This window comes from Microtus oregoni, unplaced genomic scaffold (assembly GCF_018167655.1).
Source record: "Microtus oregoni isolate MIOR12 unplaced genomic scaffold, Mior012 000064F_ref0000363, whole genome shotgun sequence".
In the NCBI taxonomy this organism is placed as follows: Eukaryota; Metazoa; Chordata; class Mammalia; order Rodentia; family Cricetidae; genus Microtus; species Microtus oregoni.
The window spans coordinates 10,637,619-10,644,466 of NW_024543874.1; positions in this window are offsets into that span (position 1 = coordinate 10,637,619).

The window sequence follows — 6,848 nt, forward strand, 5'->3', positions numbered from 1 at the left end:
CGAGAAGAGAGAGACGCTGAGACGCTCGGCGATGCGATGCTGCTGCGTGTCAGAGGGTTGGGGCCCGAGTGGACTGTAGGAGAGTGAAAGGAGGAGGCCAGTGTGCGAGCGACGGGCGGGCGGTGAGCGGCGGTGAGTGTGTGTTCCCGGGCCGACCGGCAGGGGTCGCGTTGGCGCAGGAGTCGCGGGCGACGCAGGGAGTGAAGGGGAAAGAGGATTCCCCGGGTGTAGGGCGCTGGGCTTGGGGCGTCAGAGGTCGTGCTTGAGGGTGTTGGATTGGGTGGGAGGTATGAGTCTGTCGGTGGTTTTGTCGTTTGTGTTGTCTTGGTTGAGTGCGTTGTTGTGCGTGAGTGCGTGAGTGTGTGTAGGTTGTTGCGAGTGTCCGGGTCGGCAGAGCAGGACGGGCCGGCTTGGTTGGGAGCCGTGAGGGGGCGTGTCTTGGAGGGTGACGTCAGGGCAGGGCAGGTTCGAGTAGATCCGCGTCGCGGCGTTCTCTCGCCGGTTGTGGTGGCGCACGCCGGTAGGATTTGCTGAAGGAGGCAGAGGCAGGAGGATCACGAGTTCGAGGCCAGCCTGGGCTACACATTTTTTTTCTTTCTTTGCTCCCCTCCATTGCACACCTCGCCCGCCCGACCCACAGCCCACGCTTATCAACAAATTTCACACACACTCACCGCTTCAAACGCACCTCACCCGAAACAACGACAACAACAACAACAACGCCTGCACACACACTTACACAATTCAAAACATACTCTCTGCCTCACCATCCATACACCTCCAGTGCTACACCCTGCCCGCAATCATTCCCTCCCTCCCTCCCTCCCTCCCTCCCCCGAATAAACTCACAGAGAAAGTCTAGGGAATCCAACAACCTTAAGCATACAGGCAGGGTTGCTTCTTTAACTGAAGAGATGGATACCAGTTAACCCCTACCACCGCCCACACCCCCACCCCACCCCCAGCACCCACCCCACAAAAGAAAATCTGGGAATGGATGTAGCTAAAAGACCTAAAAGATAGCCTGAACTATGTCGAGGGCCTGGCTCAGCTTCAATCCCCGGACTATTTTGTGTGTTTCAGACTCTCCGGCCCAAGGCCTTTGTCTTGAGCACTGACTGCTTCTCAGTCAGACCCCATCCTCAGGGGAAGATGTCACCTGTACTCCACACAGGGAGCAGAGCCTAGGTGACCTCTCCTGCAGGTGCTCCCTGCAGGGCCTGGCCACACCTGACTCCTTCAGACCTTGCCGTTGAACTAACTCAGTGGCCACTGTCACAGATGTTCAAGTCAATTTCTGTGTTTTCCCGTGAGAGTCCCGGGCGCCAGGTGAGAAGGGTTCCATCGACCCACACCCCACACAGGATGAGTGAGGCCGCCCTGGGCGCATGAGCAGTGTTTCTCAGCCAGGGGAACCCATCTTGCACTTTGCAAAGAGTTTTAACGGAAACACATCTTAAGCTTTGTGGTACACAAGCAGCTGTGTTAATTAGCTATCGCCAGGAAGCCTTTTCCCAAGATGGATGGTTGGTGGTGTGCTTCAATAGGCCTAAATAAATTGCCCGGCGTGTGTCAGACTCTCGACGTCTGAAAACGACACCGAAAACTGAGTCGTGCTGAACCAGGTTTCCTTCTTGCCTCACTCTGATCGTCACTCTGCGGGTCCCCGCGTGTGCAGAGCACCCCCGGCCCGGTCGAGTCTCTGTCAAGTCTGAGTCCCCATGGGAGTGTGGGCGGGGCCTCTGGCGGTCAAAGCCAAGGTGCTGCCTCCTGGGACTGGACACTGGTTGAAGTCGAGGCGGCCTTGTGACCGGTCCCCGTTTCCAGAAGCAGAGGAACCAGAAGGAAGGAAGAGCAGAGCAGAGCTGACGGGTGTTTTCTGGCCTCTTGCTTTGAGCAGGAGCACGAGAGGGAAGAGGCCTGGAGTGGCAGGAGACCATGCTCTCTTCCTAGTGACCGCCCTCTCTCTTCCCTTTTCTCTGTACCCCTGTCTCCCTCCATCCGCTGAAATCCAGCCTTCAGCTCCAGGCAGTCCCCGATCGCCATCCCCACCTCTCCCACGGCCTCAGCTCTCTTCTGCTTCTTCGCCTTTCATGATCCCTCTTTTTTTTTCTCCCAAATCTTTTTTTTAATTTATTTATTTATTAAAGATTTCTGTCTCTTCCCCGCCACCGCCTCCCATTTCCCTCCCCCTCCCCCAATTAAGCCCCCCCCCCCAGCCCAGCCCGAAAAGCCTTCAGGGTTCCCTGTCCTGTGGGAAGTCCAAGGAACCCCCACCTCCATCCAGGTCTAGTAAGTTGAGCATCCAAACTGCCTAGGCTCCCACAAAGCCAGTGCGTGCAGTAGGATCAGAAACCCATTGCCATTGTTCTTGAGTTCTCAGTAGTCCTCATTGTCCGCTATGTTCAGAGAGTCCGGTTTTATCCCAGGCTTTTCCAGACCCAGGCCAGCTGGTCTTGGTGAGTTCCCAGTAGAACATCCCCATTGTCTCAGTGTGTGGGTGCACCCCTCGCGGTCCTGAGTTCCTTGCTCGTGCTCTCTCTCCTTCTGCTCCTGATTTGGACCTTGAGATTTCAGTCCTGTGCTCCAATGTGGGTCTCTGTCTCTGTCTCCTTTCATCGCTTGCTGAAGGTTAATATTCAGGAGGAGGCCTATATGTTTTCCTTTGGGTTCTCCTTATTTAGCTTCTCTAGGATCACTAATTATAGGCTCAATGTCCTTGGTTTATGGCTAGAAACCAAATATGAGTGAGTACATCCCATGTTACGATCCCTCTTTTTTAGTTGTTCATTGGGCCTTTGGTCTTTTTCTTTTTACTTTCGTTTGGTATGGATTGGTTTAAATATATCGCCTTGATACATGTTGCTTCTGCCAGCGAGGATCTTGCTGTGACACTGGGTAGGCCCAGATGGCATGGAATTTTAGTTGATCCTCCAGCCTCGGTTTCCACCCGTGTGCAGGGATTAGGGTTTAAGACCCCACTCCACCCACTCTCCAATTCTCTCTTTGGTCAATCCCTCAATTGCTCTCTCTTGCTCTCTCTCTCTCTTTCTCTCTGTCTCCGTCTCTGTCTCTGTCTCTGTCTGTCTGTCTCTCTCTCTCTCTGTGTCTCTCTATTTCTCTCTCTCTGTCTGTCTTTTTCTGCCTGCTTGTCTGCCTCTCTCTCTCTCTCTCTCTCTATATATATATATATATATATATACATATATCGGTATTTATATCTATCGATCTATTGATCGATCGATGGATCTATCTCTCTATTGTTCACTATCTCTCTCACACACACCAACACACACAAACTCTCTCTCTCTTTGTCACACACACACACACACACACACACACACTCAGAGTCTCTCTTTGTCAATCAGCCAGTCTCTGTCTCCCTGTTTTACCTCTGTAGGTGTGTTAGTGAGGTTTGTGTGAGTGTACGTGTATGTGAGTGTGTATCTGCCTTTTCTTTTTATGGTTTCTGCCTTGCCTTGAAATTCTGATTTCTTTCTGGCCAAAGTGCTCCTCCCAAGCGGTCCAGGGTATCGACAATCAAAGTGGTCAAGTGGCTTCTGAGACTAAGGTGTCGAGCACCAAAAGGCATGGTGCCTGGGATGGGTGAGCTGATATAAGGTGGTCCGGGTGTGCTTCTCTGAAGAGACATAGGACCTGGATCCAGATGCGAGGACGTCCCTGAGTTGTGCTTGGGGGCTTGGGCTTGGGCCCTGTGGTGTCGGGAGGCCGGTTCCCGCTCTGGTCCCCCCACCCCAGCCCCACCCAAGCCCTCGCCTCCTGCTTGCCTGGGGACGTGTGGCAGGAGACGGTCGCGAGGGTGGGTGGGTGGGGGTGGTGCGAGCGATCTCACTGTGTCCTCCATTGCGTGTCACCGGGTGTTTGGCCACCTGTCTGCTCCTAGCAAGGTGTCCAGGTCCAGGTCACCCACTCGCCCATCCCCGAACACGTCCTCGCACCCATGCAGCCATGCAGACTGTATCTGTCGCGTGGAAATTCCGAAGCCGCGGGTGTCCGGGGAACCTACCGGATGGGGAACGTTGTGCCGAGTCTGCGCCTGCGGGTTCGCTTGGGGAGGTGTGGAGAACTGTCAGGTTCGGGGGTGGGTGGGTGAGTGTGCGGTGAGAGGTGGGAGGGGGCAAGGGCTTGAGCAAGGGCGGTGGAGAAGAAGCCCAGCGGCAGTTGAGAGTTAGTTTGAGGTCTTGGTTTTGCTGTGGGCCAGTTCCAAGCAGCGAGGAAGGGCGAAGCTCGCGGTGCCTGTGCGCGCACCAGGGAGGCTGGCTGCCTGGCCGGGGTGCGGGTCCTGCGGGCGCTTCCTGAGCTGAGCTGTGTCGTGCGGCTGTGTGCCAAGCGAGTACGGACGGCGACGGGGCCGGAGCAGGGGGAGCAGCGAGAAGAGAGAGACGCTGAGACGCTCGGCGATGCGATGCTGCTGCGTGTCAGAGGGTTGGGGCCCGAGTGGACTGTAGGAGAGTGAAAGGAGGAGGCCAGTGTGCGAGCGACGGGCGGGCGGTGAGCGGCGGTGAGTGTGTGTTCCCGGGCCGACCGGCAGGGGTCGCGTTGGCGCAGGAGTCGCGGGCGACGCAGGGAGTGAAGGGGAAAGAGGATTCCCCGGGTGTAGGGCGCTGGGCTTGGGGCGTCAGAGGTCGTGCTTGAGGGTGTTGGATTGGGTGGGAGGTATGAGTCTGTCGGTGGTTTTGTCGTTTGTGTTGTCTTGGTTGAGTGCGTTGTTGTGCGTGAGTGCGTGAGTGTGTGTAGGTTGTTGCGAGTGTCCGGGTCGGCAGAGCAGGACGGGCCGGCTTGGTTGGGAGCCGTGAGGGGGCGTGTCTTGGAGGGTGACGTCAGGGCAGGGCAGGTTCGAGTAGATCCGCGTCGCGGCGTTCTCTCGCCGGTTGTGGTGGCGCACGCCGGTAGGATTTGCTGAAGGAGGCAGAGGCAGGAGGATCACGAGTTCGAGGCCAGCCTGGGCTACACATTTTTTTTCTTTCTTTGCTCCCCTCCATTGCACACCTCGCCCGCCCGACCCACAGCCCACGCTTATCAACAAATTTCACACACACTCACCGCTTCAAACGCACCTCACCCGAAACAACGACAACAACAACAACAACGCCTGCACACACACTTACACAATTCAAAACATACTCTCTGCCTCACCATCCATACACCTCCAGTGCTACACCCTGCCCGCAATCATTCCCTCCCTCCCTCCCTCCCTCCCTCCCTCCCTCCCTCCCCCGAATAAACTCACAGAGAAAGTCTAGGGAATCCAACAACCTTAAGCATACAGGCAGGGTTGCTTCTTTAACTGAAGAGATGGATACCAGTTAACCCCTACCACCGCCCACACCCCCACCCCACCCCCAGCACCCACCCCACAAAAGAAAATCTGGGAATGGATGTAGCTAAAAGACCTAAAAGATAGCCTGAACTATGTCGAGGGCCTGGCTCAGCTTCAATCCCCGGACTATTTTGTGTGTTTCAGACTCTCCGGCCCAAGGCCTTTGTCTTGAGCACTGACTGCTTCTCAGTCAGACCCCATCCTCAGGGGAAGATGTCACCTGTACTCCACACAGGGAGCAGAGCCTAGGTGACCTCTCCTGCAGGTGCTCCCTGCAGGGCCTGGCCACACCTGACTCCTTCAGACCTTGCCGTTGAACTAACTCAGTGGCCACTGTCACAGATGTTCAAGTCAATTTCTGTGTTTTCCCGTGAGAGTCCCGGGCGCCAGGTGAGAAGGGTTCCATCGACCCACACCCCACACAGGATGAGTGAGGCCGCCCTGGGCGCATGAGCAGTGTTTCTCAGCCAGGGGAACCCATCTTGCACTTTGCAAAGAGTTTTAACGGAAACACATCTTAAGCTTTGTGGTACACAAGCAGCTGTGTTAATTAGCTATCGCCAGGAAGCCTTTTCCCAAGATGGATGGTTGGTGGTGTGCTTCAATAGGCCTAAATAAATTGCCCGGCGTGTGTCAGACTCTCGACGTCTGAAAACGACACCGAAAACTGAGTCGTGCTGAACCAGGTTTCCTTCTTGCCTCACTCTGATCGTCACTCTGCGGGTCCCCGCGTGTGCAGAGCACCCCCGGCCCGGTCGAGTCTCTGTCAAGTCTGAGTCCCCATGGGAGTGTGGGCGGGGCCTCTGGCGGTCAAAGCCAAGGTGCTGCCTCCTGGGACTGGACACTGGTTGAAGTCGAGGCGGCCTTGTGACCGGTCCCCGTTTCCAGAAGCAGAGGAACCAGAAGGAAGGAAGAGCAGAGCAGAGCTGACGGGTGTTTTCTGGCCTCTTGCTTTGAGCAGGAGCACGAGAGGGAAGAGGCCTGGAGTGGCAGGAGACCATGCTCTCTTCCTAGTGACCGCCCTCTCTCTTCCCTTTTCTCTGTACCCCTGTCTCCCTCCATCCGCTGAAATCCAGCCTTCAGCTCCAGGCAGTCCCCGATCGCCATCCCCACCTCTCCCACGGCCTCAGCTCTCTTCTGCTTCTTCGCCTTTCATGATCCCTCTTTTTTTTTCTCCCAAATCTTTTTTTTAATTTATTTATTTATTAAAGATTTCTGTCTCTTCCCCGCCACCGCCTCCCATTTCCCTCCCCCTCCCCCAATTAAGCCCCCCCCCCCCCCAGCCCAGCCCGAAAAGCCTTCAGGGTTCCCTGTCCTGTGGGAAGTCCAAGGAACCCCCACCTCCATCCAGGTCTAGTAAGTTGAGCATCCAAACTGCCTAGGCTCCCACAAAGCCAGTGCGTGCAGTAGGATCAGAAACCCATTGCCATTGTTCTTGAGTTCTCAGTAGTCCTCATTGTCCGCTATGTTCAGAGAGTCCGGTTTTATCCCAGGCTTTTCCAGACCC